The 20,565-nt window shown below is 38.1% G+C and overlaps 1 protein-coding gene across 1 annotated transcript in view; it reads left to right on the top strand.

The window, feature by feature from the left end:
* The first annotated feature begins 6,548 nt into the window (after positions 1 to 6,548).
* Positions 6,549 to 20,565, top strand: part of BTK (Bruton tyrosine kinase) — a 728,232-nt gene continuing 714,215 nt past the window's right edge. The window contains exon 1 of the mRNA XM_044057123.1: positions 6,549 to 6,667. The gene's annotated coding sequence lies outside the window, so the exon portion shown is untranslated. The remainder of the gene's footprint in view (positions 6,668 to 20,565) is intronic.

The raw sequence follows: 20,565 nt of genomic DNA, 5'->3' as shown, positions 1-20,565 counted from the left end.
CTGTGTGCTTCTTATATGTAGATTTTTCAAAAGACTAATATGAATAGAAAGTGAAAAAATATGTTTTTGTATCTTGTTGTGAAGTTCCTCACAGTCCTGGCAGCAGCATAATAACTATTTATTATGAAGCTTATTGTTTTCTAATCCTGCATGCTCTCATAGGAGCAGCTATCCTGATATGATCCTGTTTTCTTAACTACTTCTAGTGCATAATGCATTGGGAGAGCACAGCTGATGAGCTTTGATTCCTCAGTCTCTCCTGTCAGATAACATTTCCATGCATGTTGGATGCAGTGAGTAGTAGTGATATGTTCTTTCAGAGTCCAAGTGTCAGTCACTGTGTAGCAGTGCTCGTAGAGACTTATTTTTCTACATAGATGTTACTCATTCTGTAAAAGAATGCTTGATGAAGTATGAGCAAATGCAAATATCTGAGATAACACAGCCTTTAGAAATATGTATTTCTTTTTGCATGTTAGGCCTTGTCCCAGACACTCCTCCACCCTTCTTGCCCTCAGTCAGACAGAGTATATTTGATGGACTACAAAAGCTCAGGTAATTAGTCAATTGTAAATGGCAATGTTGTGTCTTTCTGCTTTTCCCGGTTAAGGGTTGCTGCAGAGGAACTCCGGTCCACTAATGATTGGTCGTTCATTTTTACGTGCCAAGTTACCAGCGCTGACGCACAACCTTCAACGAAGGTATGCCCATTCATGCATGTCTCCATGCAGAAGACTCTCTAGCTGAGAATTGAATCGGACAGCGTCTTACTGTAAGGTGACAACGCTACTGCAGCACCACCACCGTGAGTTCTCACAATTGTAAATGGTAATAAACATCCAAAACATCGATATTCCTGGCCCTGCCAGCAAAATTGCACCTCATTTCTTTTTCTTACTTCTTTTTTCAATAGTTTCACAGTAAATTATACAATCCATTTATAAATACTGACTACACATAGATCAGTGTATCCCTAGAAATGTCCCCAGTAATATATACAGTTTCTCATAAGCATACTTGGCTATAACACAAATATCTTTACCTAGCGATACCTGTTTACCATCAGGTGAACTTCTTCATATGCTTTTCCCAGAGTGCATTTTTCTCCCTGTAAAATGATCCCCATACATTCATGTATTAAAAAGCATAACTTAGCAGTTTTTTATCTTCTTTGACATTTTTATTCTAGTCAGCTTCCTCATTGCACAAAATGCTGGAAATGAATGAACTTTCATATGTCCTTTAGGAATTCGTCACTCTGATATTGCATTTTTCTGATCATAACATAGCTTTGTCTAGTTAAATAATCAAATACTTATGCATACTTCTTTTTTAGGAATGACTAGCTCAGTAACTACTTACAGTTCACCCCTTTCCCAACCTTATTTCTCATTCATACTCAGGGTGTCTGTTCTTCAGGACAACGAGAAGCAAAACAGATTAAATTAGATATTCTTCCATTGCACTCCACGTCTCTTTGTTATATATCAGCAAACACTGAGTACCCCATATGTTATAATGGAGCACAAAGCAGAAGTGCCAAGCTTGTGTGTGTGTGTGTGTGTGTGTGTGTGTGTGTGTGTGTGTGTGTCTATGTGTGTGCGCACGTGCAGGTACATATTATCCATAGTTGCTGATTGGTTTACTGTTAGTCTGCTTCGCAGTTAATGGCACCAGATACATCTGCTAAAACTACCCCTGTTTGAGTTGGTACACATTTGTCTGTGATCTCTCAGTATGAAATGCACAACTCTTAGGCTAACAGTGTTACACTAGAGCATGTAATAACACTCAGACTCAACAAGGTAATTTTTGTATCTATATTCTAGACTTTTGAATAACTCTTAGGTAGAAACATATTTATTCCCTCTAAGCATTTATCATGCTTATATGTGTATGTGTATATATTCATACATATGCATATATATCTATATATATGTATATATGTGTGTGTGTGTGTGTGTGTGTGTGTGTGTGTGTGTGTGTGTGTGTGTGTGTGTGTTTCGGCTGTTCCTGTTAGGGGTCGCCACAGCAGATCATCTGTTTCCATTTCTTCCTGTCCTCTGCATCTTGCTCTGTCACACCAACCTGCATGCCCTCTCTCACCACATCCATAAACCTTATCTTAGGCATTCCTCTTTTCCTGTTAACTGGTAGCTTCATCCTTAGCATCTTTTTTCCAATATACTCAGCATCCCTCCTCAGCACATGCCCAATCCAACGTAATCTTGCCTCTTTGGCTTTGTCTCCAAACTTTCCAACCTGGGATGACCCTCTAATATACTTATTCCTAATCCTGTCCACCCTTTTCACACCCAGTGCAAATCTTAACATCTTTAACTCTGGCACATCCAACTCTAACTCCTACCTTTTTGTCAATGCCACTGTCTCCAACCCATATAACATAGCTGGTCTCACTACCCTCTTGTAGCCCTTCCCTTTCACTCTTATTGGTACTCGTCTGTCACAAATCACTACTGACACTTTTCTCCACCCACTCCATCCTGCCTGTACTCTCTTCTTCACCCCTCTTCCACACTCACCATTACTCTGAACTACAGATCCCAAGTATTTAAACTCATCCACCTTCTCCACCTCTACTCTTTGCATCCTCACCATTCCTCTATCCTCCCTCTCATTCACACACATATATTCTGTCTTAGTCCTGCTGACCTTCATTCCTCTTCTCTCTAGAGCATATCTCCATCCCTCCTCCACCTTTTCCCTACTTTCACTACAGATCACAATGTCATCTGCAAACATCATAGTCCACGGGGACTCGAGTCTGATCTCGTCTGTCAACCTGTCCATCACCATTGCTAATAAGAAAGGGCTCAGAGCTGATCCTTGATATAATCCCACCACCACCTTAAACACATCTGTCACTCCCGCTGCAGACCTCACCGCTGTCATACTACCCTTGTACATATTCTGTACCACTCGTACATACTTCTCTGACAGTCCAGACTTCGTCATACAATACCACAGCTCCTCTCAAGGCACCCTGTCATATTTTTTCTCTAAGTCTACAAAAACACAATGCAACTCCTTCTGACCTTCTCTGTACTTCTCCATCAACAATCTTAGAGCAAACATCACATCTGTAGTGCTCTTTCCCGGCATAAAACCATACTGCTGATCACTAATCATCACGTCCCTTCTTAACCTAGCTTCCACTACTCTTTCCCATAACTTCATGCTGTGACTGATCAATTTAATCCCTCTGTAGTTAATACAGCTCTGCACATCACCCTTATTCTTAAAAAAAATTGGAACCAAACACTTTTTCTCCATTCCTCAGGCATCCTCTCACTTTCCAAAATTTCATTAAACAATCTGGTTAAAAACTCAACTGCCATTTCACCTAAACACCTCCATGCTTCCACAGGTATGTCATCTGGACCACAGGTATGTCATTTGGACCATCAGCCTTTCCATTCTTCATCCTCTTCATAGCTATCTTTACTTCCTCCTTGCTAATCCATTGCACTTCATGATTCACTATCCCCACATCATCCAACCTTCTCTCCCTCTCATTCTCTTCATTCATCAACCCATCAAAGTACTCTTTCCATCTGCTCAACACACTCTCCTCGCTTGTAAGTACATTTTCCTCATTATCCTTTATCACCCTTACCCGCTGCACATCTTTACAAGCTCGGTACCTCTGTTTAAGCAATCGGTACAGGTCCTTTTCTCCCTCCTTAGCATCTAACCTTTCATACAACTCTTCATATGCCTTGTCCTTAGCCTTCGCCACCTCTCTCTTTGCCATGCACCTCATCTCCTTATATTCCTGTCTACTTTCTTCATCTCTCTGACAATCCCACTTCTTCTTTGCCAACCTCTTTCTCTGTATACTCTCCTGTACTTCCTCATTCCACCACCATGTCTCCTTGTTGTCCTTCCTCTGTCCAGATGTCATACCGAGCACCTTTCTAGCCATCTCCCTTACTAGCGCTGCTGTAGTTACCCAGCTATTTGGTAACTCTTCCCTGCCACCCAGTGCCTGTCTTAACTCTTCCCTGAACTCCACCTCACAATTACCCTTTTTCAATTTCCACCATTTTATCCTTGGTGCTGCCCTCACTCTCCTCCTCCTCTTCTTGATCATCAACGTCATCTTACAAACCACCATCCTATACTGCCTAACTACACATTCCCCGGTCACCACTTTACAGTCTCCAAACTCCTTTAAACTGGGGATGCACAAGCCAGTGCATTTCTTATACATTTACTGTATATTTTTATAGTAATTATTCAGCACACATGTAGAGATGCTGGGTATTACCATGGTGCAGTTTGGAACTGCATAAACTGTATATATGGAGGGGGAATAATTATATAATTATATAATATATTTTTTATACATCTTTTTAGAATGTATTTTTACTTAAGTCATGTTTTATACACACAAGATAAAAGTTTTTTAACATCATGGTTGTTTAAATATATATTGCACTGTTTAATTGAATAATTGATACAAAGGGCAGGAAATTAAGATATATAAGTGGGTTACAATGAATTTTGGTTGTTCTGAAGAAATCTACGTCATGTAGATGAAAGCGCTCAACAACCTTTTTCAAGTTACAATAAACAAGTGGTTTTATTGAAGTTTGGATCCTTTCACAGTTTTTTCTACTTGGAGTTACTTTGTGGTTTCAGTCGTTGGGGAATTGTCTGGACTCCTTGAAGTGTTTGTGTGAGATTGTCTCTATTCCCTGTAAAAACATGTGTAATGTGTAGTTTCGGTTTTGTGAAAGTTCGGTGTTGTTGTCTCAGTAAACTGAAATTCAGGTAAGTGTAAATTTGGTCTATAAAAGTAGACCCACACACACACATATATATATATATATATATATATATATATATATATATATATATATATATAAATATATATATATATGTATATATATATATATATATATATATATATATATATATGTATATATCTGTGTGTATGTGTGTAAATGAATCTGTATGTGCATATATATCTATATCTATATATCTGTATCTATATATATATGTATCTATATCTATATATCTGTATCTATATATATATATATATATATATATATATATATATATATATATATATATGTTGATTGTTCATTTTGTTGACAACTGTAGAAGATGTTCTTTTATATCAACAGCTCAGTTCGTTGACAAGTACTATAGTCAGAGTTTGGTTAATTGACTGTTGCAGCGCAGTAGTGTTTTCACTTTGATTGCGGTTTTGTAACCTAGGAGTTAGTATATACAGGTTAGGGAAGTGTGAGTTCAAAGCTTCTCTATATAATAGATTGTATGATATGCTGTGGACTTGGATATGTGTGTGAGTGTTGTATAAGAGTGCATGTGGGATGTGTTGTAGTAATCAGAAAAGGAAACTAATTTAGCTTCATTCTTCCTTCTTGTGTCATACAGTGATGCATGGAGTTAAATGGTTGTGCTTTTAATATTTTTGTGATGATTTTATGAATGCCGAGTAGTTCCATTTTCGACACGTCGATATAGTCATATCTATCTATACATATATGTTTACATAGATATACTCCAGTTAAAGCCATTTCACTTTTACATGCCTGTCACAAAATAAAATCTATCATTTATTTCAAATTCATTCATTACCATCTAATTTCTGACATATAAACAAACAAACCCATTATGAGTGAAGTTCTTGAAGGATCACTATTAAAGAGCTTATTGTATTTGTTCCAGTTATGGAAGTTACTCCAGTTGCTTCACATACAAAGATTGCTAATTCTGTAGAAGACTGCTTAAAATGCCACAAGTCTGATGAAATCTAGTCTTTGCATGAATGTGCTAATAATTTGTGTTATTCTTTATTGTATTGTAAACCATCTGTTAAGGTTCCACAGAATGAGTGCTTTATTCATCAAGGGAGCATTTTTCTTGTCAACTCCTCAGCTACAATGAGCCTTTTTTTCACTAAGAGATTCTGCAAGAATGGAGCATGAGAAACAATCAGTTCATGTTTTCCTTCCTCTGTGATTGTGCAGTCTTGGCATCAGTATATATAAGCAGCAAAGCATATTGGATGTATTTCCGTGTACAGAAAGTGCAGGGGGATTGACTTCTACAAAACATTAGATTGCTTGTTTTTGGGGAGGGTGCTTTGGGAGCATTTGCCTGCTTTTCTCTGTTGTTCTCAGTGTTACTGTTTGTGATTTCACTGATGTGTTGTATTTCATGTTTTTTTTTTTTTTGAAGAGTGACCCCTTGATTGTCTTTCTCTTTAATCAATTTCCTTGAGCAATTCCGCCAGCCTTCTTTATACAAGCTGGGTAGAGGTGCACATGGCAAGTGTGAAAGTGCCTTCTTCTTGGCAGGGGCAGACAGTACGGTAAATTACTTAGAACTATTGGCATATATGTATACACGAAACAGAAAGCATGTTCCTTCTCTAGTATGCTGCATATTTCTGTTCATACTCTGAGACCTAGAAAACAGTTAATGTGTAATTATGTTCAGTTTCTGTCAGTATTAACATAGTTTACCATATGCTTCTGTATTTTTAGAGACCATCCATGCCAGGAGTCTACACAAACTCTGCTGCCTGATAGCCAAGCTGATACTTTGAGGCTCTGAACTATGATGATTTTTTTCATGGACTGCTAATTGCTTACCTGAACCCATCAAAGAGGTATGAGATTTTCAGTTTTATGTGGTAATCTAAACAATATAATTTGCTTGTAGCAAATATGTCTTGGTTTATCTCAAAACACTAAAAAGGGAATATAATTAGCTCCTACTGAAACATAAACAATGGTATTCATCTTCTTATTATGGACCAGGTCACATTGAAGAACACAAGAATGTTTGATTGTGCACAGTAATATTGTACGACAGCCCCCTCGAGGGGAGGTTAAATGCACACTTCTATTCTGCACACATTTTGCTTTCATGTGCATGTCCTGAATTCTTGACATGAAAAGTTGGCAACCCTACGGGCCACCTACAATGAAATGGTCATGTTCATAGTTTAAAAAACAAAGCTGCATCCGACATGTTTATTTCCAAGCACAACAAGACAAGACGAGTTATTTTATACCTTCATTAGCACACTGTGCAGAGTAGCATATCTCATATGTATTTACGTTTTCATTGTAATGGTTACTTGGTTTGAAGAAATTAATAATCTGGTTTGGGTCTTCTTTATATTATGATTTTCTCAAAGTTTTCCTGAAAATGGAGGGAAATTTTATCTCACTAAGACCCTGGCAGGACTGGCTTAGATTTCTAAACAGCAAAACCAATACAGAGATGGAGAAACAGACATCACATCATGCATATGACAAGCCCACATTTTCTGTCTTTCCACTATTTAATTTTTTATTTTATTTAATTTTGTTTATTGTGATCAAATCAGACCAATTGCAGGCTCAGCCTGGGCATGTCACAATATGACTTGTAAACTGTCAAGGTTGAATCGTTTGTCTTTTCGGTTGTGGTGCCCACTGTGAGCTATAAAACAAAGAACTTTGTGATATACTACATAACTCATTACAACAATTTAACATGATTTACCCCACTACTCAGATATTTTGCCTACATTTCAGTAGGCTTTATGTTTACCTGAGCTTTTGCTGAGTAAACTAAAGCCAAAAGTGAGGCAAACCTCTTTGGCACTGCTAATAATGTCCCAAAAGAAAACAGTTCAAGCCCTGATAAAGTACAAGTTGAAATCTACTCTCTTTTTTTTTCTAAAACATAGGTGCCGTATAACCATAAACAAGGAGTGGGCCCACCGTCATTGTGTAGACTTAAGCTGAATTTGTACAACACAGTTAGTGGCACTCTGTTAGATTAATATTTTTTTGTCCTTCAGCCTGGCTCCATGGTGCAGTAGATAGATTTCAGATTGTGCTCCAGGCAACCAGGGTTTGAATAGCTCATTGATCACCAAGTGTAATGTAGTCATTCATCCTATCTACTGCTTACCTGCATACTATAAAATGTATCATAACTTACACAGAGCTAAAAGCTATATGTCTTCATCATTTGGACTTAGCATTGTCACCTCACAGAAAAAGGTTCTCCAGTCTGATTCTTGGCTGGGGTGCCTTCTATGCGGAGTCTGCATGTCCTCCCTGCAGTCATGTGGGTTTCCCCCGGGTACTCTGGTTTCCTCCCACATTCCAAAGTCATGCAGTAGGTGGATTAGATACTCTAAATTGGGCATAGGTGAGAGTGCATGCATGAGTGAGTGGTGCGAATGAACTACCATGGCAGGGCTAGCCACCTGGTGATGTAAACCTTGGCTCAAGATGATTATCACTGCAGAAGTGACACCCTGACCCCATGTGCAAAAGGGGAAAAGGGTTGAGGATGGATGGATGGATTTGGACCTATTGGTTCTTGATTTGTACTTCTTCCCTTCACATCACTGATGTCCATTGCCATCTAACATATAATAGCTCAGTTTTCAAAAAAAAAAGTTATTTTAAGGAAGTTGCACTCTTTGCTGTATTTGTTGAAAAACTGCAAAAATTATCAAAGGCAGGAAGGATTTTCTTGCAAATGGTGCTATCCACTAATTGACATTAACTATTTAAAATAAGGAAATTGAATGCTTGAAGTGCCACCATTCCACTTAGCACCACATCAGTATTGTCAAGGCAGCTCACAAAAGGCAATGATGCTACCACAGAAATTTTCACTGAAGTACTCCACAACAAGGCTTTATTTGCATAGTCACTCCTAACACTGTCCACATTCATGGACATTGTACAGAAAATCAGTTTTGACTCAGTTAGGAATGAATGTGACATTATCATCCAAGAAAGGTACGTAATGTAAGCGAGAATAATAAAAAGGACATGAATTAGAAAGGACTGAATCAAACATGCAGAAGTTCTGAAATAATCATTTATAAAGAAAGAAAGAAAGAAAAAGAAATAAAATAAGAAAATCCCAATGTTTAACCAAGTAGGCCCACTGGATACACTGTCACTTCTCAGAGAGCAATGTCTGGTTAAGTGACTTGTTGAAACTCACATTTGCTAATAGGGAAAGCAAAAAACTAAAAGTACCAGTGGAATAATTTTATAAATACTGAATTTAGAGAAGAATGTAGAAGAAGAAATTGTCAAGCTCTATGTATACTTTTGCATGGGGGTGGACCTCCACACCTCAAACTAAATATTACAGACTTCAAGGCTGCAATACCTGAATTATAGGTAATCAATTTTCTTTTAGCAAAAACAACTTGCTCATCTTTGCCAAAGTAGTTTAACCTTGAGGTTTCTACATATAGTTACTGGGGTTCACACTTTTTACTCATAGCTGAGAAATGAAGTATAAATGTAATATTCTTACTTTCAGTAGAATACTTACAACCAGTTAAAAAGGTGTTGTTCACTTTAACCACTGCTGTTTGCGAATGTTTCTTTAGTCATTTTATATTTCTGCTTTTTTAAACAGCAGTTTAAAATAGATCAGTCACTTCACGTTGTTTACTTGCTTTCTGATGTCTTTCTGTACATGAGTGAATGAAATGTTGCCATGATAAAACATTTCTTTTTATAATTCGACTTTTCCTTGGTCTGACTTTGTTTTGTTATTTGCAGCTTTTTGACCAATTTGCAGTTCTCAGCTGGCTGAATTTAAGCTTAGTCTGGCTAGTAATGTCTTGCCTGGAGTTCTTGGGTCCAATAATTATTCAGACTGGTTTTGTTGAGACCTGAGGGCTTCACATTTTAAAAAAGGATTGATTACCCCTATTATTAAGAAGTTTAGTTTAGATTCTAGTAGACTGGATTTTTTAGCCTATTTCTAACCTTCCATTTTGAAGGAACATTTTTAGAAGATTGCTTACAAATAGCCGCGTCCATATTTACCATTTCATTACCTTATAGATTCATCACAGTAAGGGTTCAGTCAGGGCATAGTACTGACACTTTTCTTTGTAGATGGTTTGTGGCCTCTTTCATGGTGGGAGAGTAATGGTGATATTGCATCTTGTTTTTATCAGATCTCCTTGTTGCATATGATCGTGTGGACCATTGAATCCTATCAGAGCATCTTTAAAAGATATAGCTGTCTGATCAAAACAGCACTCACTTGGTTTTCTTCTTACCTCTTGTGTTGCTCTCAAACAGTGACCTCTGAGGCTGGCTCCTCAGACACATTTATTTTTAAATGTGGGGAGCGGTACAGCTCCACTTTGACTCCTCTTTTCTTTACCATTTATATGCTGCCTTTTAGGCAGGTCATACCATCTGTAGTCATTTAGTATCACTGCTACGCACATAACAGCCAAATGTAACTTTGTTTTGGGAGCATACATTTCAGGTTATCTCTTTAGAAGATTAACTAGATTCTATCCGCACCCTGATGAAAATGGTAAACTACAAAATGTTTGCTATACTGATCCATCCTACTGTTTGCTTTTCATAAATCCTTTTCTTAATCACGCCCACCTCCTTTGTAGTTAATGAGTTCATTTTCGTCTAGGCTGAAGAACTGGCTGTAGTACTTTAAAACATGCTTATACTAAAGGACCAAGAAGCAGCATTTCATCAGGTCATCTGACTTCCATCTGAAGAATGTCACCCAGATTAAATACCTAAGTCATTCGGTGCAGTTAGAGACAGTAATACATGTGCTTGTATTATCATGTCTGGATTACTGCAGTGCTCTTTGTCAGAAACTGTTAGATACAGACCTTTCCCACTTACACTGGTCCAGAATTCCAAGGTCTGGGTATTATGTGGATTTGCCTGCTGGACTAGCCTGATGACTTTTCTACCTGCATTCTTTCAGCCTATTCATTCTATGGTGAAAGGCTGGGCATCCTTGGGCCTGAGCTCTATGGGCCATTTGCTCCTGCCCAAATTGCCTAAGTAGCCCACTCATTTCCCAGTGGCGAGCGTCAGGTGGTAGGGAGTAGGTCAGCTTACTGGTTAAGTGGAATGGCCACCCCTTCCCTGAAGTAGATTTACTAGTTCTTGTCACATCATAAGCTGCCTGTTATTGATAGAATAAAATAAGGTTATAAATGCAGATCTGTCTAGTTCCTAATTTCAAAAGATCTGTTTGTATTTTCTCCTTGTTAGCTTACTCAAATCATCAGGTGAGGCACTATTAGCGGAAGCAGGCCTGAAACATCCAAAATATACTTCTTTTCCTGCTTGACCCCATTTCTGTGGAATCTACTACCTACTTTCTTTGTTTAGCATAACTGAGACCTAGGCTTCTTTTTAGGAGGCCATTTTATTATCATCTCTTCAGGAAATTCTGTCTGAATCCTAAGATAAACCTATTTACAGTCACTTTATGATTTCTTGTTTTTTTCTGTTTATTCATTTATTTTTTTGCTATTGCTTTTTTTAGTTTTTTTATGCACTCAGTGTTCATTAATTTGTACAGTGCTTATGTTTTAATCACTTTAAATAAAAGAAAATAAAATTAAATTGCATTACCTAATAGAAGACATCAAAATAATATATCTTCAACTTCTGTCAGGCTGGAGAACTACTATTTTTAGAGATGTTCATTATTCCTTGTTCAGGTATTTTCTTACAAACATTCTAAGTCTCTTCAATAAATAAGGAATGTATAAAAATGTTCAGACTGACAAATATGTAAAATCTTGCAGAAGAAGGGATGTAAAACGGGATCTGGCTTATTTATCTTTTTTTTTTTTCTGTAGTTTGCTATTATCATAGGGCTGCTCTCTATTATAATAGTTCACTGCCTGCTATTTGTCTAAAAACTCATATCAGAACTGCTGATATTTATAAAGAAATGGGAACTTGTTTGTGAAAGGAATAATATTCAGAGATTATGTAAGAGACAAACATTTCAATGGGTATTTCACATCCATGTTTGTAAAAGAAGAATACCATTCTGGAAGGGTAACACAACGGCAAGAAGAGGGAGGGACAGAGCAAATGCAAAATAAGAACATTATTGGTAGAAAAGCATTGAAAGGGTCTAAAAGGTATTTTCTTTGTGTTAATGAACAGTTTCTCATTACATTATTCTCCAATTAGCTCAATTTAGTGAACCTAAGGTCAAAGCCCATTAACAGCTTATAGTCATAATCTTCTGATATGTTTGGTCCCTTGTATGTAAAAGGAAAAATATTTGAATCACTGTTTACCGAGTCATGTTTGATGAATTGTTCATAGGGTATATACTGGGCTAGTGACTACCATGGCCTTAATAGGCCTAGCTGTGCAATCCAACCCAACGGTGTCCCTATGTATCATGAGCATTTATTGGGGGATATGTTAGTTTGGATGTTTCTAGAGCTTGTGTGTGGGGGGGTATGTTACTTTGGGCATTACTGTCAGCCTCTGTCTATCAGAGACATGGAGGCCAGACCTGGTATTAATTTCTGATTTCTCATCCATTGGTCAAGATTACACTTAAATGTGGTTTGGGATGGGCTCAGCTTCACATGGATGGGGATCCTCTTCCAGAACATGGGGATCCTCTTAGATACATATTTGTCTTGGCAACATGTCTTATTTATGTCTCAAGCAAAATTTAAATCCTTGGATCTAGTGGTTCTGATGTTGTTTATTTTGCAGATATGCAAAAGGTCCATCAGAGTTGGATTTGAGGACACCTTGTATGTCAGCCATAGGTCGACACTTAGTAACCTGTAAGAGACATAATATAGAGATAGGGCTTTAAGACAATCTGTATAGGATAATGTGTTTATACCCTGGATTCTCCTGGAAAAGACTATTTGGGGCATTCCAAATGCTGCATATGTCTAGTCAGGTACATGCTGAAGGAGGGCATTATACTCCTTGATGAGTCTGATAAAGGCCAAATACAGTGGCACCCTGGACCTGGATGCCATATCCTTACTTATAAGTTGGGTGACATAGAATGATTTTCTTACTACCCTGACCTTATGTTTGTCAAAAGCCAGATTATCTATCTACAGATGTTCTCAGATCCCTGACTACTGGGTCAACTCTTAGGGTAGTCTTATTAATGGAGTAATTAGCCTGACTGGCACTTTTCCCAAAAGGTACTATAATGCATTTATTGAAATTGAGTTTTAGTCCATGACTTTGGCACCAGTCATTTATCTGCATTAGATTATCTTGACAAATGTTTGAAGCATGGGGGGGGGTCTATGCTAGCTCCCGTTTGCAGTTATCTGTGAACTTGGTCAGCTAATGGCCCTTGATATTAGTTTTTATTTCTGAGAAGTAGATACCAAATAGGAGAGGCCCCAGCATGAAGCCCTGAGGTACCCCATTGGCAACCGGTCTCTTAGTGGATGTGGTATCACCAATCCTGAGTTCCTCTCTCCTCTCTGTGAGCCAGCTGGCATTCCAATGAGTTATGTAAGGGTTTATGCCCACTTTGGTGAGCCTGTCAACTACACCTGAGCCATCCAGTTAGGTGTTATGCACTGTTTACCTCTCATTCATTGCTTTAGTGTTTTTCCTCAAAGAAGTCCACCAGATTTAGTAGGCATGATCTGCCCTTGATAAAGCCAAACTGGGTTGGATCCAGAATCCAAAAGTTGCCTATGTCTTTGTTGATCATTTCCATAATAATTTGTTACATGACTTTGCATATTAGGCTAATCAGACTAATAGCTCTGTAGGTTTTGGGGCCAGTCAATGGTCCACCCTTGTGAAGTGGGATAACTGTTGCAGTCCACCATTCTTGTTGTACAAAGCCTAAAGTCGCAAAGTGGCTCAAGAGGTCCTGATAGCTCATGTTTTAGGCTATATAGTACGCATCCGAGGATTCTGTCAGGGCTCACTAAGGCTGTGTTTTTGGCACCACCAAGACCTGATCCTTGTTAATACTTGGGGGGGGGGTTATGCTGTAGCTATATCTTGGGGAGGCAAGGGGGCTGGGGGCTGACATTTGTGTTGAATATGTCAGCCAATAAATTTGCCATGTCGCTTTGCTCAGTGAAGGTGGCTCCATTGACCACTAGTTTGGCACACTCACTAATGTGCGCTGCCTTGTAGGTTTCAGACATAGCTGTAGAAGGCCTTGTGGTTGTCTTTAGCCTGTGAATCTATCCTGACCTTGTAAATGGCTTTGTTGAATTTAATTAATCCACTTATTTCCTGTTTACTTTAATTACAGAGCTCATATCATTATGGGAACTGTTCTTCCTGATTTTAGCCACAACTTTTTTCCTTTTGTTATATGCCCTATTAAGGTTAGTATTCCACCTGTGTGGTTTGTTTTTATTGTTTGTTTTGGGCATACCTCTAGTAGGTACAGCAGCCATTATACAGCCATTTACATGATTATACAGGGTCTCTGTGAAAAATTTCACATAGGCTGCTGTGAATGCAGGGTTGGGTGGGCATTTTATTTTAATAGCATGTAGTTTGCATTAGAATAGTTTCTGTTACAGGGTTTGCTGGGGTTACCAAGTTGATTTTTATTTCAAAGGAGCCAACTTTGTGGTCTAACCTCACTAGTAAGGATGTGATACTGGGGTGGGTGGTGCAGTGCTCTCCCTTATTGGTGAGTACCACATCCAGTATGATTAAACCTCTGGTGGATGTGTGCATCATCTGGGTAAAGTCCAAGAATTGTTGTGCCTATAAGTATAAATTACTGTATGTTTCCCAGTCTATAGTAGAGTAGTTAATGTCTCTGATGAATAGGGTATTTGGTTTAATTGTGAGTGTCTCCAGTAGGTCTAGGTACAAGCTATGGGATACTAGTGACAGAGAGTAACCGATAGCTTGCTAGGATATGGTATAGCACTTTGTCTATGATGGTTTGCATATGGATAAATTCCAGGACATCATCCTGTTTAACCAACATAGAAATATGCCTGTTACTAATACGGATTGAGACTCCTCCACCTTTTATCCCTGTCTGTGCAGCTGATGGTCTAAATATGTAGAAGGCACTGAAGCCTTGCACTGCCAGAGTACTTTCTGCAAATTTAAACCATGTCTCAGTAATGGAACAGATGTCTATATTCTTCTGGTTGAGGAGACTTGTAGGGTGTGGAGTTTCCTGTTAAGGCTCCTAGCATTGAGCAGTAACACCTTTAGGTTTATTTTGGTTTTATGTGCAATGTCGGTAGGTTTGTCAATTTAGCATTGCCTAAAAAAGGCTCAGGGCCAGGTGGTGGATAAAGTTTTTGCCAATATTTTGAAGACTAGGGGAAACAGGTGCAGACCATATTTGTAAAGCAATGTGGTCTGTTAACCATGTTCTCCCATGCTGAAGCCCCTGGAAAGACACCAGAAACTAAGTCAATTATACAACTCAATATATTTTGGACATACTGTGGCATCATCCTTGGTGAAGGTGGAATAGTGCTCAATGCAAGGCACATACCTGCCTGAGACATAGCATATACCATATTCTCTAAAAGAAGGTTGAAGCACCAAGACGAGATAAAATTTCTCCTAGAAATTTAGAAATATTTACTTTTGCTTTGATAAAACATCTGGCAAATCTGTTAATTAACTCCTTATACAAGTTTTGGCTTCATTGACTTGTGGTAATGGTATCCCTTTACAAAGGTGGTAAAGTAGTTGCGTAGGCTCCTACAGGCCATTCGTCTGGACATCAGTGTTTAGCAGGATGATAGAGATGATACTGAAGTCAGTGCTGATAATGATGTTGGGAAACAATGGACTGTGCATTGAATTTGAGTAAGAATTTATAAGAAGAAATATAATCTAGTCTGTTTTGAATGAGTTATCAGGAAAGTGGTTGTGACCTATCGGAGTTTCTTTAAGCCCTCCAAATCAGGCCTCTGCCACATATTTCTTACAAAAATAACAAAATGTGTGACTTGGATAAGATACAAGTAACACTGACTGCAAGTGCCTGTAGCTCTTTGTATCTTACTTTTGCCTAAAGTTGTTTTTCAGTGAGCATTTCAACAGAAGTGGGTGAATGTGTGAAATGATTAGACTGCTTCAAAAGATAATACCTTTTTATGTACATCTTTTTTTTTTTGTGATACAAATGAATCTGTTGCAAAAATTCGGCCCTTTAAATCAGGGACCCTTAAAGCAAAGTTTATACAAATAGAAAAGAAGGCTACATTATTAGGCTGCAGTTTCCTAGCAATGTTTTAAGTCTAATAGTTCAAGAAGTACTATGTGTAGCATAGATTAAATGCATGTTAAAGGACCTTTAAAAGCTATGAGTCTCCTAATATCATATTATATGGGTTAAGTAAGGAAGTCACAATGGATCTTTGGCCACTGGGACTGCATATAGGCTAAGAAGAAGCTACCAGCTGATGTATACAATATGGCATGGGATACACCACTTTATGTAAAAGAATGTGTATCCACTGTGGCCATTTTGCTCTGCAGAGCTGGTGATGTGCAAATAAGATAATATCTCAATGTGTATGGCATAAACTATGAAACAGTATTTGGAGCATTACAGGGAATGTGCTAATAATACGAGATGGCTGTAATGCTTGAAGGTGCTTGGGGTGCAGAAGAGATATGATTTAAAGAAGAAAGTTAGGAAAGTAGCCCTTTATCCAAGACTTGGAGAGATGTGGAACACCTTAGCCATTTATTATTGCATTTTACATAAACAGCAATACTGGTAAATTTCTGCATAGTCTGTTGCCTTTAACTGTAGCTGAAGGTCAATAGTGAGAGGATTGTCTCGGCTCAAGTTTATGATTCAGTGCTTGTATGTTCTGCTTATCTTTTACCTGCTTAAAGTTCAATTCTGTGTCTTCCCCATCCCCCAGTAACACATAAAACTAAAGTTTCTGAAAGAGCTCCAGTATTGCCTTTACTTGACTTGGAGAGTTGTGGAACTGTAAGTAACTAGCTTATATAAAAAAATGTAATTATTTTTAATTATTTCAGTTCTGATTAAATATTTGAGTTGTACTTAGTGACCCGTGTGCTAACAGTATTTTGGACTTTTCTGCTCTGTTCCATCTGTTTGCATTTTTAAGTTTGTTCTGAGATCTTGGTCTTATATTTTTATTAGCAGTTGTGTGAAGATTGTGTTTCTCTGTTATTCTGCACTTCTATTTCCACAAGGAGAACTACTTGTAAAAGTTAGCCATTTGTATTTTAACCCCTGCTGGCCCATAGTCATGTAGTTTAGATGACAGTTGTGGCACAGCTGTGTACTCCTGTGAGATTTTGAGTCTCAGTTATTTATTATTGCATTTTCTATGAACAGTGTTCCTGGCAAATTTCTGCATAGTCTTGTACCTTAAATTGTGGTAGAAGGTCAACAGTGAAGAACTGTCTCTGCTCCAGTGTGTGCTTCATTGCTTTTATATTCTGCTTATCTTTTACCTGCTTAAAGTTGCATTCTGTCTCTGTCCCATCCCCCACTAGCACATTAAGCCAAAGCTTCTGAAAGAGTTCCAGCATTGCCTTTATTATTGTGTGCTTGCCTGACTGGCCTGTGGGCATACCTAGTTTAAAACTTGCTTTTTTTCTGCTTGTATATGTGATGATATGGGCTAGTGCCAGCATAGCCAGCTGGAGTTCTGTAAAGAATGCTATGTCCTTTGAATATCAAACTGATTTATACAAGATGCTTGTGTTACAAATGTATTAGAACTGTATGGTATTTGAATATCAAACTGATTTGCACAAATGCTTATTTTACAAATGTTTTAGAACTGTATGGCATTTGGAAATCAAAATGTGTTTGTAAAGTTGCTAGTGTTAAAAAATGTATCAACAGTGGGTCCTGCTGGACAGAGAAGGAATATACATGTGAGACTGTATATATATATATATATATATATATATATATATATATATATATATATATATATATATATATGTTAGCAAAGGACACTGGAAGAGAAGGGGTTTAACAGCTAGCTTACGTCTTACTTTAAGAATAATACTGTTAATTGGACCACCTGTTGGGCCATGGAAGTGCTTATGTTACAGCTCTGAATAGGACCAGAGACAGCATGTCTGGAAGAAGCCTTTGTTCATTAGCACAGGAAAAAGAGGGGAAGCCCCAGGCACTGCCATAAACATTAGCAAAACTTTGGATATGTATCTTATCACATCTATGCTAACATCCTATCTTAAGCTTCAAAGGGGAATTGTGTGAGAACCTAGAGTCAGGTGATCAGGTGAGGTCATTCTGCCAGCCATCTTGGAAATTTTAGACATTACAAAGATAAATCCCTCAGTATTGAATATTCTGTCTTAGGCCTGACAACAAGATGGACCATTCACTGCATTATCTGCCTTCCTCTATTAAGTAACTAGGGAATAGCAATTCTCCTAAATTCAGGCAGGAAGATATAGTGAAACGTAGTTTAGATGTTATTTTTCTTTATTTGTCTGAGTCTGTCCATCAGTGTTATTTTTAATATTTCCTGTTATTTGAACTCTGTGGTTTATTGTAAATATATATTCAGTATTTTCATGCTCTTTCATTATTTATTATTAAATATATTTAAAACTTTTATTGTGGCTGGTCCTTTTAGAATGTATTTAACCTCTGAGAGTGCTTATATTTATTTAGTGACACTGTGTGGGCCAGTCCAGAAGGCCTAACTGTTGTGGTAAACTACTGCCATTTGTATTAGTATTAATATTATACAGTATAATTGGGCACCCTTTCTTAAGGGCCTTAAAGTAGCTGATTGTAGAGTGTCTGGTGGTAGTGATAATTATGTTATACTCTGGGCAGAAAGGGGCACAGCAGGTAAATCTGTGCCAGATTTTCCCAGGTGTGTGTGTGTGTGTGTGTGTGTGTGTGTGTGTGTGTGTGTGTGTGTGTGTGTGTGTGTGTGTGTGTAAAATCAAACCTCACAGAGTGTCTGTGTCAGCTACTTGGAGCAGGGGCACAAAGCACTTGTTTCACAGAGAGGGTGCTGGAAGACTTGGCTTAGACACTCTGCTGAGGAATTAACACTGTAGCTGTGTTGGTGGTGAGCCTTAATGGGTCCCTGGAGGAAGACAGATATAAAGAAATCCAGACCCTGGTCTGACTGCATTCCCTGTGTGCTCTTAAGGGAAATTGTACTGGTGCAGAGAGCTGCATCTGCTGAGTGTATCTATTTTTATTCCAAGTGAAGATCCCTCTCCAGCGTCAGTGGTGAGGATTCAGGCTCCTTGATTACTGGCCCAGTGTGTGGACATCACAGTGTGTACGCCTCATGTTTGCCAGAGTCTTGGCTCAGTTATCCAGAGTTGCTTATCGTTTGGCGACAACACTAGAGAGTTTGAGAGATTTAGCTTGCATCTGAAACCATCCTTGGCAAGAAAAATGAAATTAAGTATTATTTTGCACTTGTATTGCTTGGCTTAATTACATTTTCAAACAGTTCTGTGCTATTTATTGTTTTTCCTGCACTTGCTTAGAGTTTTAATTTGCATTTTTCCAATGTTCTAAGGGCTGCTATTCTGCATTTTTAGTTCTCTAAATACACTGTATCAACTGTTTTCAGTGCTTTATGCCATCTATTTATGTGGTTCCCTAACACTTAGACTCTAAACCAGTCATTTTACATTGAGAGGGTCAAAGTCTGTACTCTTGTGGCAGGAAAGGGCTGATTTTACATACAGTATCTAAGCTGGCAATTGCTGATAGAAAGCTTATTGTGTGCATTCCTGATTGGCCTGTGGGCATACCTAGTTTAAAACTTGATTTTTTTTCCTTGCATATAAGCCTTGCATTTGCACAAGCCTTGGCTCATTTATCCAGAGCTGCTTAATGTTTGGTGACAATGCTAGAGTATGTATAATATTTTGCTTTCATTTGAAGCCATCCTTGGCAAGAAAAATAAAATTAAGTATTATTTTGCACTTGTATTTTTTTTTTCATTACATTCTCACAGATTTCTGTGCTATTTATTGTTTTTCCTGGACTTAGAATTTTAAGTGGCATTTTTCCACCACTGTAAGGGCTGCTATTCTACATTTGTAGTACTCTAAATACACAGTATCTACTGTTTTCAGTGCTTTTTGGTGTTTATATTTTGTTGTTCCCTAACACTTGGGCTCCAAACCAGTCATTTTACATTGAGTATCAAAGTCTGCACTATTGCGGCAGGAGAGGGCTGATTTCACCTATCTGATCTAGGAATTGTTGGGGAAATTTAATTGTGTGCTCATCTGATTGGCAAATGGGCATACTCAGTTTAAAACTTGTTTTTTTTCTGCTTCTATATAAGTCTTGTATTTGCTTCACACAGCAGTGGTTAATGGTGCCCTGTATGTACGCAATCACTAGAAGTTGTACCCTGCCTATAAAACTATCTCTGAAATTTTTCACAGTCCCTCGTTACTCAAGGCACAACACATTGAGCAGCATTACCGCATTTAGTTAGCTCTAGATTACATTATTACAGCACTCAGAATTATCACTGCTCAAACAGCAACTGGTCTGCATGCTAGGAAGCATCGCTGGATAGGTTAACTGTAGATTAAACTAAGTAAGCACCCCGCCTTGTCCGGTTGCAAACACCCCACATTCCTTTCCCTTGCAAAGCACATATTAAGGGCCTGCAACCATGGATAGGCACTTACCTGCTATCTTTGTATCTAGCTTGGTGGACATGGGCATCCTGAGACAATGTAGAAATTGCCTTTTGTACACTGAGAACCA

This window comes from Protopterus annectens, chromosome 15.part0, assembly GCF_019279795.1.
Source record: "Protopterus annectens isolate FY-2018-M chromosome 15.part0, PAN1.0, whole genome shotgun sequence".
Taxonomy (NCBI): Eukaryota; Metazoa; Chordata; order Ceratodontiformes; family Protopteridae; genus Protopterus; species Protopterus annectens.
Note: the sequence above shows the minus strand (reverse complement) of the source record. Positions and strands in the feature narration are given on the sequence as shown.